Source organism: Bos grunniens, chromosome 4 (genome assembly GCF_055505025.1).
Source record: "Bos grunniens cultivar Pamir isolate PY7600 chromosome 4, Bosgru_T2T1.0, whole genome shotgun sequence".
Taxonomy (NCBI): domain Eukaryota; kingdom Metazoa; phylum Chordata; class Mammalia; order Artiodactyla; family Bovidae; genus Bos; species Bos grunniens.
In genome coordinates this window covers 76,865,021-76,882,311 of record NC_141168.1, presented here as the reverse complement: position 1 = coordinate 76,882,311, position 17,291 = coordinate 76,865,021, and the positions used below count along the sequence as shown (strand labels likewise).

Genomic DNA, 17,291 nt, shown 5'->3' with positions numbered 1-17,291 from the left:
TCTTAGGTAAACAAAAAATCAGTTGCCATAATAAAAGAAGGATCTTTCTACATGAATAGAACATTTAAAATTTCTTATAAAATAGTTGATTTTTTAAATAAGTCATTAAATAAATTTCAGAATTTTCCAAGTATACAAGACATTTTTCATTTATAAATTCACATATGATAGGAATCAATCCATTCACTCAGTAACAAATCAGTTAGTTGTGTTTTAGCTTCTATCTAGGAACTAGCATCAATTACTGCTGCTAATGGATAGCTTGACAGAGATGCCAAAATTTATAATCACATTTAATTTTCCCTGATACTTGGTAACACAAAGTTGAACTGAGATCAAATAGCTGGAGAAACCTAATCAATGTATGTTAAATACTAAGTGAATATTAGAGTTAATTACACAGGAATAACTAATATTAAGGGCTTTTCAGGTATCAGTTTGCTAGTATTTAAAAATTCATCACAGACAATTTTATAAGCATCTTCTGGATACTAAACTTAATGGTTCCTTACCCCTAGAGAAAATTAATTCCAGACTGATTCCAGTAACCTCTGAAATAGTTTTCTAGTTTTTAATACCACACTGGCACAGGAGGGTACCTCTGGCAGGTGTTAAGGATGAGCCTAAACAGGTTCAAATGCAGATACTGACCCCAGATTTCATTTTTCAAATTGGGATCATCCACGGCCAAACAGGATCTCAAGGAAATTCTGAGAGTCGAGAGCACCCTCCTCAGCCAATCCTGGCACATGCAGATTTGCAAGGGCCAAGTTCACCCAGAGGAAACAAAATACCAGAGGTTTTTATACTCCATTTTTAGGAGCGCATAATGATTCAAATATAATGACAATAATTACCGGCAAGTTCAAATAGATCAACTTGTAAAATTTAAGGCAGAATTTACTTACTGCCTGTATTTTTTTTAAACTTTTACTGAAATATAGTTGATTTACGACGTTGTGATCGCCTACATTTATGATAGTGTTAGAAACCAAATTACTTATTACCTTTCCTAAGATACTGATTGTAACTTTAATTGATCAAATTCAAGTAAACCATGTTGTGAAAACCTCATAAATTCCCACATATCATGAAAAGAGGAGCAGAGAGTCAAAAGACAAGGATTCAAATGGCTCCACGAGCTAATATGTAATATTGAAGAGGTCATTCACCTCTATGACCTAGTTTCTTATATTTATAAAATAGGAACAACTGTACCAATCTATCCTCTATAAGATTCTTGTGACTAATAAATAATACAGTAACATAAAATGCTTTCCAATGTCTAATACATATAGATGCTCAATTATAATTATATTATTAATTTTATATTTTAAAGTTCCCCAATTCAGTAACTAGGGAGTATCAATAGTTCATTTTTTTTAAACATGGCAATCAGTTTAAAGAAGGAAAACAAAGTTCAATCACTTTCTATTGACATTTAAAAGAAAATTCTTGCCTGGGAAATCCCATGGACAGAGAAGCCTGGCAGGCTATAAGTCCATTGGGTTCCAAAACAGTCAGACACAACTGAGCAACTAAGCACCACCACCACCTAATTATCTTAAGAGTGCAATGTCAATTCTCAACTATATACACACCAATTATTTAGAGACTTCAAAGTCCACATCCTCTGAACTTCCTCAGTCAAGTGTGACTACCTTCATTTCTCTTACCAAGGTTTTGGGAGGAACCTTGTCCTTACTAACTTAAAAATCTCCCTTTTGTTTTTTCCTGGAGGCCTCTGGGAATATTTCATTAATTGTAACCACATTTTGTCCTAGAGGTTTCCCCTTGATTCTGTCAGTAGACTATTCATTAACATTACACAGTCATTGTAACTGTTAAGACATGTGTATGTCCAAACTGGTTTAACTCTCCTTTTCCCCGGCTTCTGTCCCCACCTTACCAAATGCAAATCACAAAAAATTCTACAAAAAGTATGACAATATCAATTTTTCACTTTACTGTCCTTTAATCTCACCCAATCTTTACTGATGAAAATTCCACATTATCTACCAAAGTAAAAATCCTTTTTCCTAATGTCCCAAGGTGTAAATAACAGGCATTTCATATACAAAATGTGAAAGAATTTTTTATTCAATCTACTAAATATGAGATATTTAATACATTTGCAGAATATTTAAATTGTCACATAATAATAGTTTTTTTTTTTTTTTTTTAAAGAAAAATGCTTCAATGCAAGTTAGGAAAACAGTACCTGGTTCAAATAAAATTTTGTGAAAAGCATTTTTTAATATGCTTTGGTTTATACCACACTATCCTTGGAAATAAATTTCAAAAATCAACTATAACATTTCACTAGGTATATAAAATGTTCTAAATATTTTAATTATATTCATATGGACCTACAGAAATAAACTTTCAATTTTGTTTAAAAAAAAACAAACGAAACACAACCCTTCTTCATGTAAAGGTAAGTTTTGCTCCGCAAACTCATTTAACAGTTTCTCCACTGTGTCAACAACCTTTCAGTGACACTGAGTGGCTCATATCTATTTTTAAAACAGGTTTTACAGCATGCTAAGATGCATTCCTGAATCAGACATCTGACAAAGCATAAAGACACATTTAAATCAACAAACGATTTCATTAATAATGAAGATTGTTTATAAAGCTTTTCCAACTACTTTGATTCTGACTGTCCAGGAAGAGATCTCTTTTATCATGATAGTTCATGATAAATAACTTTATATGCTAAATTACAACACTAAGTTTAATTTACAGAAAAAAAGTAGAACATTATACTTATTGAGTACCTTAAACACAGGATTCTAAGAGGATTTTAATTTCTGATCAAATGACCTGATAGAAGTAATGTATTAAGATATAAAAATAATCCAATTGTGAAAATAGAGCTAACCATAGGCATAACATTCAAATATTGCCACAGGCAGTTACCCTGAGCTAATTCTCTCCTTGAAGCTGCTTTAGTCACCATACCTTGTCAAAGCATCTTTACTGTCAAAGCATCTTTAGTATCTCAAAGTTATGACCAACCTAGACAGCTTATTAAAAATCGGAGACATTACTTTGCCAACAAAGGTCCGTCTAGTCAAAGCTATGGTTTTTCCAGTAGTCATGTATGGATGTGAGAGTAGGACTATAAAGAAAGCTGAGAGCCGAAGGATTGATGCTTTTGAACTGTGGTGTTGGAGAAGACTCTTGAGAGTTCCTTGGACTGCAAGGAGATCCAACCAGTCCATCCTAAAGGAAATCACTCCTGAATATTCATTGGAAGGACTGATGCTAAAGCTGCAACTCCAATACTTTGGCCACCTGATGCGAAGAACTGACTCATCTGAAAAGACCCTGATGCTGGGAAAGACTGAAGGCGGGAGGAGAAGGGGACAAGAGAGGATGAGATGATTGGATGGCATCACTGAATCAATGGACATGAGTTTGGGTGGACTCCAGGAGTCGGTGATGGACAGGGAGGTCTGGCGTGCTGCAGCCCATGGGGTCGCAGAGTCAGATACAACTGTGCGACTCAACTGAACCGATGTAAAAGTCTACACAAATGCTTTAATAATGTAATCCTTTACTAACACACCACAAAATATTAATATTATCTAAATCAATGATACATATTTGGGTCCTCATTGTTATGCTATTCAACAACCTAGCATCACTCCCCACGGCACTTAGAACTGCATTTAGACCCTCTAAAATCTCACACTACCCTACTTACCCAGCATTACTGCTCACCATCTTCTCACACATCTGTTTCAATCGTACCATACTTCCTCCACTTTCTACCTCTCTGCCAAAATTAACACTTCTTCTCTTTCCAAACAAAGAAGATTTCAAGAAGGCCTTCTAAATTCCTCTTTCTCTAAAAGTTTCTCCCAAATTCCTCCATTTTAAATATTTCTCATCCTGTTCTGTATTCCCGTCACACTTAATATGTTCTGTTTGTACAGACTTTTGTATACTTGTCTGTACACGCCTCTACCACTATCTGCAGTTTTGGCTTTTTTAAATATTTATTTATTAGTCTATGCCTGGTCTTAGTTGTGGCATGCAGGATCTTTAGTAGTGGCATGTGGGATTTAGTTCCCTGACCAGGGATCAAACCCAGGCCCCTTGCTTTGGGAACATGGAGTCTTAGCCACTGGACCACCAGGGAAGTCCCTGTGTGGTCCAATGTGTTTGTTACCTCTGAACTCTCCCATACCTTTTTATATATAATAAACACAAATGTTTACAAATCAGAATAAACAGATGCCAACCAAAGCACCGTCACAGATGAATGAATTTAAGGGCCTAATGACTTAAGAAAAAAAAAAAAAGGGAACAACATAAGAGTTGTCAGTTAAGTTTTATTTGGGTAAAATGAGGACTACAACCTGAAAGACAGCCTTTCAGGTAGCTCTGAAGAGGCAGGGGCAAAGTTGGCATGTATGCGACTTTAGTGAAGGGGGATATGAGTAGTCAGTCACACATTTTGGCAGAAGGTTGCTGCTGGTCACAAGAAGGCTGTTGCTAGTCACAAAGAGCAGATGTCTCCATTAATGATTTTTTCCAGATGTGAGAATATACAAGAAATTAGGCTCATAAAATCTTCTCCAAGTATCTAACTATCTGAAGGCCTGTACTGCCAGTTTTTCCAAGAGCACAGAGTGCCTCATTCCAGATTCCCGCCCTGAATTCCTCTCAGGGTGTGTTGAAGGTCAGTGGCTAACAACTTCATTCTTGTAGTGTCAGACGCGAGGGACAATTTTTAGTAGACAGGCCAAAATTAAAAACTCTACCTGTCAAACTCCTGCACTACCTCAACATGCATATAAACAAAGAAACACTTTTCCTAATAGTAAAAGGTACAAAACTATAGTGAAGTATAATTAATACAGTTGGTTTATTAGCTGACATTTCAACCAACAAATATATAATGATTTGCAAACCTATGAAGTACAATGCTATAGTTAAATATAACTCAGCTGCATCCTCCAAGGCTAAAATAAGTAATTTTTAGACTTCAGAAACTAGGAACAAGGCAGTTTTCTCTTTAAAAAAACAAACACTAATGCACAAACCAAATTTTTTCATACTGATACTGAACTTAGGAAAAAGTGAAATTCTGGGAGAAGGAATGTGGTATGGACAGAAGGAAAACTTCTACTAGTTTCAGGGTGGCTGTGTTCTAATCATATGACCTACAGATTGCTCCAGAAAGCTTACAAAATAATTCATCTGGAACAGACTTTATTTCATGGAAATGTTGTGAAGAATAAACATCACAAACTATATGTTTAAAATTGTTTTCAATCTTAGGATAGGAAAAACAAATGCAAAAAGAGGTCTAAAAGGTACACACTTTCTGTTATGCTGCTGCTGCTGCTAAGTCGCGTCCCACTCTGTGCGACCCCATAGACGGCAGCCCACCAGGCCCCGCCGTCCCTGGGATTCTCCAGGCAAGAACGCTGGAGTGGGTTGCCATTTCCTTCTCCAATGCATGAAAGTGAAAAGGGAAAGTGAAGTCGCTCAGTCATGTCTGACTCTTAGCGACCCCATGGACTGCAGCCTACCAGGCTCTTCCATCCATGGGATTTTCCAGGCAAGAGTACTGCAGTTGGGTGCCACTGCCTTCTCCGACTTTCTGTTACACCAGTTCATAAAAGGAGTATTTGGCATTTTTATTTTCCTTCATGGAAACACCACATAGTCCACGTATTGGGGGCTAGCGGATAACACCTAAGTTAAGAAAAATTACAATCTTTTCCAGCAAATCTGGAAGACCCAACAGTGGCCACAGGACAGGAAAAAGTCAATCTTCATCCCAGTTCCCAAGAAGGGCAGTACCAAAGAATGCTCAAACCATCAGACAGTTGCACTCATCTCCCACGCTAATAAAGTCATGCTTAAAATCTTGCATGCTAGGCTTCAGCATTACAAGAAACAAGAACTTCCAAACGACCAAGTTGGGTTTAGAAAAGGCAGAGGAACAAGAGATCAAATCAAATTGCCAACATTCGCTAAATCATAGAGAAAGCAAGGGAATTTCAGAAAACCATCTACCTCTGTTTCATCAATTACACTAAAGCCTTTGACTGTGTTAATCTTAACAAACTGCAGAAAGCTCTTAAAGAGATGGGAATACCAGACCACCTTACCTAACTCTAAGAAACCTGTATGTGGGTCAAGGAGCAACAGTTAGAACCCTGTATGGAACAACTAACTGGTTCAGGATTGAGAAAGGAATACGACAGGGTTGTCTGCCTGTCACCCTGTTTATTTAACTTACACGCCGAGTACATCTTGAGAAAGGTCAGTTTGGATGAGTTACAAGCTGGAATCAAAATAGGTGGGAGAAACAACAACCACCTCAGATATGGGGATGATACCATTCTAGGTAAAAAGCAAAGAGGAACTAAAGAACCTCTTGGTGAGGGTGAAGGAGGAGAGTGGAAAAGCTGGCTTAAAACTCAACATTCAACAAACTAAGATCATAGCATCCACCCCATTACTTCATGGCAAACAGAAAACGAAAAGGCAGAAGCAGTGACAGATTTCCTATTCTTAGGCTTCAAAATCACTGCAGATGGTGATTCATGAAATCAGAAGACAATTGCTTCTTGGTAGTAAAGCTATGACAAACCTAGACAGTGTGTTGAAAAGCAAAGACACCACTTTGCTGACAAAAGTCCATATAGTCAAAAAAAAAAAGTCCATATAGTCAAGGCTATGGTCTTTCCAGTGGCCACATATAGTTGTGAGACCTGGACCATAAAGAAGGAAGGCAGAGCGCCAAAGAATTGATGCCTTCAAACTGTGGTGCTGGAGAAGACTCCTGAGAGTTCCTTGGATAGCAAGGAGATCAAATCAGTCAATCTTAAAGGAAATCAACCCTGAATACTCACTGGAAGGACTGATGCTGATGCTGAAGCTGAAACTTCAGTATTTTGGTCACCTGATGTGAACAGCCAACTCATTGGAAAAGTCCCTGATGCTGGGAAAGACTGAGGGCAGAAGGAGAAGAGGACCTCCAAGGATGAGATGGCTGGATGGCATCACTGATGCAATGAACGTGAACTTGGGGCAAACTCTGGGAGATGGTGAGTGACAGGGAGGCCTGGCATGCTGCAGTTCTTGAGGTCACAAAAAGTCAGACAAAACTGGACTACTGAACAACAACTTCTCTCTAAATCTATATTTACAAAAATATGTTGCACTATTGTGAAATCTAAGAGAATCCCTAGAGATATAATCTTAATACCCAGAATACTCTCTGTAGAACTTTCTGATGTGTACAACCAACCCACCCTGTATGTCCTTTAAAGTAGCTTCTTAACTTTAGCACATACCTATGAAATCTCTACTGATAGCATTCCTTTGGGCTTTCTTTTTTTTTTTTAATACTTAGGAGGTCCTTTGAATACTCTTTTATATTTTTATCCAGTGTACTGGGTAAGTGATTCTCATTTTTAACTGTTGTGCCACTTGGAGAAGTCAACAATGAAATACGATCTAAACAGTTTAACTTCCTCATTTACTCACAAGAAATTTTTTTTACATCAACTGTTCAGACTCCACTCAAATATGAATATACTATTAGAGGTGTCTACTAAAAATATTAACTAAGTTAGTGTTCCAGGTACTCCATTATCAAAATGATAATGCATGAAATGATAATCCAATGTTTTAAGGATTTAATAGAACTTAAAAAAGTATTTAGAGATCAAAAATTACTCACTAAAAATACCATGAATAAAATATGAAAAACACTACTTGAGAGATGTTTCAGCCAGAATCTGACTGACTAAACACTAATATTGCACTGTTGCAGGAACTAAGGACATAAGAATAAACAAAAACCAAGGTCCCTGCCATGAAACAAATTACCACGCAAAGAGAGAAGATAAATTAACAGCAGGACAAGATAAATTAACATCAAGATAATTTTGTGTTGAGGCGGTACTATGAAGGAAATAAGCAGGGAGATATAGCTGGGATGGAGTGCAGCACTTTTGGAAAAGATGGCTAAAGAAGTCCCCTCTGAGATGACATGTTAATTGAGATCTGAAGGATGAGGACAGCCAGGCTAAGAACCAAGGGAGGACATCCTGAGCAGAGGGAACAGTAGGAAGCACAAAGACCCTGAGCTAAGAATGAGCTTAGAATTTTTAAGAAGCAGAAAGGAGGCCTGTGTGACACAAGTATAATGGACACAGATGACAGTGGCTCTGTGAAACATGAAAGGGAGATAAGAGCCTTTTCACAGGGTCTCAGATATCACAGCAAATAACTTTATTATAAAGATAGGAAGCCACTGAAGTGATTTCAGCAAAGCAGTGATAATCTAACTTGCAAAGACCACTCTGAGAGCTGTGAAGAGAAAGGACTGGACTGAAGAACTCAGACTGCAAACAGCAAGGCTAGTTAAGAAAGTCAATCTCACACAGAAGCTGACAGTATGCTGGGCTCAGAGGGAAGCAGCAGAGATGGCAATTGGTGTGCAGTTTTTAATTTTATTTACAGGTAAAATCAACAAGATCTCGGAACGGACTAGTTTGGGGCAGAATGGAGGAGAGGATAGGGAGAGAAATCTAAATTTTTGGTGTGAACCATTTTTCTGAGATGAACTTCCATTTAAAAAAAAAAAAAGGTTTATGAGAGTAATACAAAAAATTTGATTCAGGCTTGTTAAGGGGACATTACCTACTAGACAGAAAAATAAAGATGTCCAATAAGGAGTTGGATCCTTGAGTCTGAGCTTAAGATAAAGATGAGGGATAGAAATATGGGTATAAAAGTCACGAATACACAGCCAACATTTAAAATCAGTGTGTAGGGGGGCAGGTCTTCACTGGTGGCTCAGTGGTAAAGAATCCACCTGCCAATACAAGAGACATGGGTTCGATCCCTGGTCCAGGAAGATCCCACATGCCACAAGGCAACTAAGCCCATGCTCCACAAACTACTGAGCACAGGTGCCCTAGAGCCTGGGCTCCACAGGAAGAGAAGCGACTGCAACGAGAACCATGCACCACAACTGGAGAGTAGCCCTGCTCACCCCAACAGGAGGAAGGCCCATGCAGCAGCAAAGACCCAGTGCAACCAAAAGTAAAGTGGCAATAAAAAAGAATGCAAAAAATAAAAGATCCACCTGATGAAAAAACATCCCACCTTGCCAAAGCACTTACACCAGTTTGACTGTGGTGGCTAAAAGACATTTAAGGGGAGCTTTTCAACATTAAGGCAGTGTGATACCATGCTTGATTTTCTTTTTCTTTTGGGCCAGGGAATGAAGAACAGTGCTCCATCACCTCCTTTTTCACATTTTTCATTTTCCGTTTTTTTTTTTTTTTTCTGTTGAAGATTAACCCTAATTATCATGTCTGACAAATATGTGTGTATGATTTAAGCACTTTGTACATTTTATAGGGTGATGGTGACTTAATGAGTGTTTAGGTAGAGCACTCTTTCCTTCTCTTTCCACATTTTAGCTCCATGTATTTCCACATTCTCTCTCATTCTCGTTTTCTCAGTGTGTACTTTTCATACCTTAATATGCCCTCTAACCGTAGCACTACATGTTTTAATCATTGGCAGTGATTAAAATAAGCATAGGTGAAAAGTCTTTGATTATTGTGTAGAAGATGGCTATGAATCATGAAAAGGATTAGAAAGTTTAATAGTGTAGTGTACAGCTTATGGTTAATTTTTTAAATCTCAATTTAAAACATTATTGGATTTTTTAAAATTACAGTCCTCTGACAGCTGGATTGATTGGTGTTTCATCTCCTGTCATCCTTTGGTTTTCTTTGCCCACTGATTTCACAAAGATATAGACAGCAGGTAGTAAGTCCCTAGGAAAGTTTATTGATGAAACACTACTGCAAATAACAGTTGTCTCTGAAATATTTCATAGATTGATTAGAAAAAAGATATTTAATAAAAGAAATTATACATTTGTTGGTAAAAAAAAAAAAAAGAAGCTTTAGCAATATGGGGAGGGGGGAACTCAGGTGTAGGCTACACAGGTTTAGGTCAAAACTAAACAAAATTTAACACCTGTGCCTTTCAGAGATGATGTCAATAAAATCATGTGACTGCCATATCAACTAAGAAGATTATAATTAGAGAAGGAAAGGGTTCAGCCTCAAGTCTACTACTATTCAGAGAAGCAAAAAAAGAGGGGCCAAGAGAGGAGGGTCTTTTACATAAGAGTAGGCTGCTAAGAGATCACTGGATTAAACAAACAGAAGTTAGAATTAATTGGTAGGAGCAATTCAAATGGAGTGGAAGAGAGAAGTCAAGGTCAAATGAGAAGAAATGGTTGATAAAGAAGAGAATGTTTAAAAAAAATAAAAATCACCAGCGACTGCTAGTTGACTCTCATTATTCTACCTTCCTCTTCCTTTTGCAAAATTCTGCTGAGCACATTGTTGCCCAAGATAAAGACCTTTCCTAAGCCAGGTGTGCCTATGACTATGTTCTGGTCCAGACACAAGAGGTGTTAGGTACAACTTCCAAGTTAAGCCCCTTAAAGAAAGCTCAGTTGGAGAAAGCCCTTTGTTCTTTTCCCCCTTTCTATTTCCTGCTCCTTGGAATGCTGTTCTCATGGCCAAAGTTACATCAGGCACCATGGATAGTGACCTTGAGACAGAAGGTAGGTATATTCATAGACAGGAAGGAACCTAAGTTGCCTGGTGAAACCACCATACCAATTCTGGACTGCCTACCTCCAAACTTTTTGTATCCAAGATTATAAATCCTTACAGCTTTAGCAACTGTTATTAGCAGCCAAACCAAATCTAATACTTTTGTATATAATAGTTTTGATAACACAATAATTTTTTTTTTTTTTTGGCCATCAAAACTTCATAAATGTTGTTGGCTTGTCTTTTGGAACTGTATGTATATAACTGAGAAGTTTGCAGTCAGCTAGATACCTGCCTCCCACTTGCCCATGTTAGTCAGATTTTCATTTTGGCCAGGATTCCAAAATAATTCTCTGCTTATTTCTGAAGTTAAGAACTACCAGGGTGTAGTCAGTTTTTCATCGTTTCATGAAATTTTTCCTGCTGTTTAGAGTCTTTCAGCCTGCAAGTGTTACTTTTAATCTCATACTTTTTTTTTTTCCTTTTTTTTCCTTAAATCTTTTTCTGTTCCGTTTGTTGGAGTTTCTATTTTGGGAATACAAGTTATGCTAATGTAGGATAGCCATATTGTTTTTTTCATGGTCTTTTTTTTTCCTGTTGTGTATTTGTAGAGTTGCCATGTCATTAAAAATAAAATCTTGATTATGTTTAACATGGGGAGTGCTACACTGAAGCTCATCCAATAGGTTCTCTTTGACAATTTCAACATCCTTCTTACCAGAACCACTTTTATTTCTGTACATACATGTGCCTGCACACAGTACACACAAACTTCAGTTTGAGAACTGGATAGTACTGTTTTAATCTTTTTTTCTATAATCCATCAATGGTCAGGAAAAGTCTGAACTAGAACAGCCACTGCTGAAAAGTCATTTAGTATCCTCTACGTATCCTCTACCAGGATCCATGTCCCCATCAGGGGACTATCCTATCTCTCTTCTTGGGTTTTGGTTCTTCTCCTTAACCAGAGTACATTTCAGAAAGTCAATGGTCCTTGACAGTGTGAGGCTCAGAAATAGTATGTGAGGGTCTTAAGGGATTTTTTGTTGACTTTTTGCTCCCTACTCATCCCTTAGATCTGCCTCCCTGAAGAGAATTAGTGAGAATACTTCATGGTTTTATAGACCTCATCTTTCCTTAGTCTGGCTTCTTGGATATGGGGCTGGAATTATAAATCTTGACAGATACATCTAGTATTTTCTCCTTCTTTTCTGGTCTCTACTGAAGTATTTGGCATAAGGTTGCACATACCTCCTTTTCCAGATTCTATTCCATTTTTTTTGCCCTCTCCTCTCCCCCTACCCACTTTTTCCTGTTTTCATTTGGTTTCAGTGAAGTAAAATTATGTGATTCTATAGTCAAAGCTATGGTTTTTCCAGTAGTCAGGTATGGATATGAGAGTTGGACCATACAGAAAGCTGAGCACAGAAGAATTTATGCTTTTGAACTGTGGTGTTGGAGAAGACTCTTGATAATCCCTTGTTCAGCAAGGAGATCAAATCAGTCCATCCTAAAGGAAATCAGTCCTGAATATTCACTGGAAGGACTGATGCTGAAGCTTAAGCTCCACTATGTGGCCACCTGATGCGAAGACCTGACTCAATGGAAAAGACCCTGATGCTGGGAAAGCCTGAAGGCAGGAGGAGAAGGGGACAACAGAGGACAAGATGGTTGGATGGCATCACCAACTCAAAGGACATGGGTTTGAGCAAGCTCCAGGAGTTGGTGATGGACAGGGAAGCCTGGTGTGCTGCAGGCCATGGGGTCCCAAAGAGTCAGACACAACTGAGCAACTGAACTGAACTGACTGAACTTCATTTTTACTCACAAATCCCTAAATTTACTTTTTAGTACTTATTTTTTTACGTACTAATGACAATCTTCTAAGTTAATGACTCAACTGAAAAGCAAAATTTAAATATTCTAAAATAGGATGCTAAACTAACAACAGCTGCAATTTTACTTCTGTTATTTCTAACAGAGGGAAGTAAAGGGAAGACATTCAGTTTCAATTCTTTTCATAAAATCAAGATACTAAACAGAAAATACAGGACCAAGCTTAAGCTTTTCTGTGAATCTGCGACAACTACCTCCAGGGAAAAACAAAGCTAAAATGCCTTTTCCCTCCTAATCTACTATTCATTTACTATCTACTTCACTCAATACTCGGAAAAGGCAATGGCACCCCACTCCAGTACTCTTGCCTGGAGAATCCCATGGACAGAGGAGCCTGGTAGGCTGCAGTCCATGGGGTCACTAAGAGTTGGACATGACTGAATGACTTCACTTTCACCTTTCACTTTCATGCACTGGAGAAGGAAATGGCAACCCACTTCAGTGTTCTTGCCTGGAGAATCCCAGGGACAGGGGAGCCTGGTGGGCTGCCGTCTATGGGGTCACACAGAGTTGGACACGACTGAAGCAACTTAGCAGCAGCAGCCACTCAATACTTAAGCAAGGAACCCTAGAATCTTTGTCTCCTTCCCTTTCCCACCACCACCAATTCTATTCCTGACACATGGGAACCATTCGATAAATATAAAGGAATAAATTAATATAGTCTATCTGTCACATGGGCAAAACATCTCTTATATAACCTGCCCCTGGCCCCACTACCACATGCCTAGTGCAAGCTCTATCATCTGTCACCAGGACTACTCTAACAGTCTCTTGTTACTTCTTCACTTTCACCATTTATCTGTCTAAAATACTGACTTTATGTTTCTCTTCTTCTTAAAAAATCTCTATTAATTTCTTATTACCTAACAAAAGAGTTGTATCAGCATAGTATACAAAAGACTCTTCCTTTACAACCTGATCACAAATTCATTGTTTTTATAACCAGCAGCATCCATCATCTCTACCTTCTTCCACACACTAACCACTCCAATCTGCCATCCAAACATACCTTACAGTCAAGCCATATGGATTATCAAATATATTTTTACGCTTGCCTTCTAGTCCTGGTGGTAATTTCTCATTCTAAAATGACTTTTTCCTTGTTTTGACCTATTTGACAAGTTACTTTGGAACTCTTCTAGGACCAGATCATCACAGGAAATTAAATGATGAATATATAAACAAAGGAGAATATATAAACAATGATGTTTCAATGACTTAATGAAGAACAACTTAAGATTTAAATATTTGAAACTACCAGGGGAAAGAATGATGGAACTTCTTGGGGTTCCAGTGGTTAAGACTCCATGCTTCCAGTGCAGAGGACGTGAGTCTGATTCCTAGTCTGTGAACTAGGATTCCACATGCCACCCAGCACAGCCAAAAAAAAGCCAAAAAAAAAAACCCAAAAGAAACAAAAAGAGTGGACGAAACAGAAGCATCTAACAACTCCACTCCCTTATAATAAGTAACTGAAACTACAGCAAAAGCATACATATGTAAGGAATGAACTTGGAATTAGTTTTAAGAAAGTAGATGCAGAATTAATGGTGAAGTAGTGGTAAGAATCAAACTGTGTCCCCTGGGTTTTCTCGCCCCATAGTTAAAGTGGCCAATTTAAAATTAGGACATGTGGCTTAAAATACAGCAGGTAACTTCTTATGGGACAAGTGAACTATATTTTTAAAATGAAACTATGGTTGGTGATCAAACTTCATTATTTCATATAATAATAATACCATTATTAATATGTCCAGATAATCAATTCAAGGTTAATGAAAATGAAATTTGGGGGTTTTGCTTCGTATTACTACTAACTACCATGCCAAGTGACCCAAACTGCCTGAAATTCAGGAATGCAGCACAGTTTAATAGCCACTACACTCATAACATTATTGTGTCTGAGGGAGTTTTCTACAAATCAGGAAACCAACACTTCAATTTCTAGCCCATCCAAGTCCATACCACAGAGGAAAGTACTTTCTAACATACTACAACTACCATTTAACCAGAACCAACAGCTCAACTATGTATAACTCATTCTTTTCCTTGGTCTCTAATCTCTCCAGCTATACAGTACAATGCCTTTTTATATAAAGGATTTGAGCACCAGTGAATCTTGGTATCCCTAGTAGGGAGTCTTGGAACCAATCCTTGCGAGTACCAACGGATGACTGTATACACAGAAGGTATGTACTCAACAAAAGGAAATATTCCATTTCTGTTCTTCCCATCACAGCAAAATTTTGCTATCTCCTCCAATCGTTACACTTCCTCTCTTCAATCCAAGCATATCTTTGCTGCCCACACTCCAATGAAAGTTCTCTTTAAGGACACCAATGAATTCAGGTTGCCAAATCCAATGGTCAAGTCTCAGTTCCTCATCTAATCAGCAGTACACAACACAGCTGACTACGTTCCATCCACTCAGAACAACAGTCACTTACCCTCAAGAAAACCACTCGCTTGCGTTTGCCCCTAACTTTCTGGCTACTCCTCAGTTTCTTTGCTGACTCCCATCTTCTCCCTTATCTCATTCCTTGACATCTGTCTTCTTCACTCAGTCCCTTGGTAATCACTCAAAATATCTTGGTTTAAATACCATGTGTATGTAATGACTACTATGTATGAAGATTACATCTCTAGTCTCAGTTCAGTTCAGTCGCTCAGTCGTGTCCAACTCTTTGCAACCCCAGGAATCGTAGCATGCCAGGCCTCCCTGTCCATCACCAACTCCCAGAATTTACTCAAGCTCATGTCCATTGAGTCAGTGATGCCATCCAGCCATCTCATCCTCTGTCGTCCCCTTCTCCTCCTGCCCCTAATCTCTTCCAGCATCAGGGTCTTTTCCAATGAGTCAACTCTTCGCATGAGGTGGCCAAAGTACTGGAGTTTCAGCTTTAGCATCAGTCCTTTCAAAGAACACCCAGGACTCATCTCCTGTAGAATGGACTGGTTGGACCTCCTTGCAGTCCAAGGGACTCTCAGGAGTCTTCTCCAACACCACAGTTCAAAAGCATCAATTCTTCGGTGTTCAGCTTTGTTCACAGTCCAACTCTCACATCCATACATGACCACTGGAAAAGCCATAGCCTTGACAGACCTTTGTTGGCAAAGTAATGTCTCTGCTTTTGAATATTCTATCTAGGTTGGTCCTAACTTTCCGTCCAAGCAGTAAGTGTCTTTTAATTTCATGGCTGCAATCACCATCTGCAGTGATTTTGGAGCCCAAAAAATAAAGTCTGACACTGTTTCCACTGTTTCCCCATCTATTTCCCATGAAGTGATGTAACCAGATGTCATGATCTTAGTTTTCTGAATGTTGAGCTTTAAGCCAACATTTTCACTCTCCTCTTTGACTTTCATCAAGAGACTCTTTAGTTCCTCTTCACTTTCTGCCATAAGGGTGGTGTCATATGCATATCTGAGGTTATTGATATTTCTTCCGGCAATCTTGATTCCAGCTTGTGCTTCTTCCAGCCCAGTGTTTCTCACGATGTACTCTGCATAGAAGTTAAATAAGCAGGGTGACAATACACAGCCTTGACATACTCCTTTTCCTATTTGGAACCAGTCTGTTGTTCCATGTCCAGTTCTAACTGTTGCTTCCTGACCTGTATATAGCATATACAGCATATAGCATAAAGCATCTATTTCTGCTTTATTGACTATGCCAAAGCCTTTGACTGTGTGGATCACAATAAACTGGGGAAAATTATGAAAGAGATGGGAATACCAGACCACCTGACCTGCTTCTCTAGTCTCAACTATCCCCTAAATTCACTAGATAAGAAAAAGTCAAACAAGTTTCCTTACTTGAGGACTTCCCAGAGCCTCCTATGTTGCTGTGCATTATAAACATGTAAGAGAAAACTATAATCATGTTGTTTCTTACACAGCAGAACCTTTTCCTCATGAGGCACCTCATAACACATACAATTAACTAAACATGGCCAACACAATTAACTAACAAGCCACTAAATATGGCATGCTTAGACATCTTTCAAGTACTTCCAACTTCTCATGGTACAAATTAATTATATGAAAATGGGCAAACTTTTCTATCAGTTGAAAAGACAATATCTTAGTTTGAGGATTTTTCAAGGCAATTCACTCTATTAGAAGAGAGTTTGCCTTAAAAATTTTCTTATGCAAAGATAAGTTGGTTGTCTTTCTTAAATTACACTCACCTGTATTATACTCTACATGAGCACAGAATAAATTTACCATATCTTCTGCCTTCAAATCAAATAATATAGCAAGTACATGCTGCTGTTAATCTTTCCTTTCTCTAGATTAAATATATCTGCCTCCTTCAACTGTTCTTCACATAACATGCCTTTCAAACCTCTCTCCATCCAGTCATCTTCCTTATCAGATAAGATCTAAATTCCTGGAATCTAGTTGGCCAACAAAACAATCTATTTGTCTGAAGAATGCAAACAACTGTGGATTTATAATGAACATGATCACTTAGTAATACAACCTAAGAGTATAGTCACTTTTTAAATTTTCAGCAGCCATGACACTGGTTAACTCAATAATAGTTTCTAAAAGTAAAGCTATGTATCACATACATCCACACACATACATACTCATACATAATCAATACACTTAGCTATATCCACTAAGAGGGCTTAGATGCAACAATTTCTCAGTAGCAATAAGCACATTTAACAAGTAAATCGGAGAAGGCAATGGCACCCCATTCCAGTACTCTTGCCTGGAAAATCCCATGGATAGAGGAGCCTGGTGGGCTGCAGTCCA

The 17,291-nt window shown here is 38.2% G+C and overlaps 1 protein-coding gene across 23 annotated transcripts in view; it reads right to left on the bottom strand.

Annotated features, from left to right (window-relative positions):
* PHTF2 (putative homeodomain transcription factor 2) overlaps positions 1–17,291 on the bottom strand; it is a 137,109-nt gene that overhangs the window by 94,590 nt on the left and 25,228 nt on the right. Inside the window, exon 1 of one of the 23 annotated variants that reach the window (XM_086397127.1) lies at positions 652–5,471. The exons of the other annotated variants lie outside the window; for them this stretch is intronic. The gene's annotated coding sequence lies outside the window, so the exon portion shown is untranslated. Of the gene's footprint in view, positions 1–651; positions 5,472–17,291 lie in introns of those variants that run through there. 23 annotated transcript variants of the gene reach the window in all.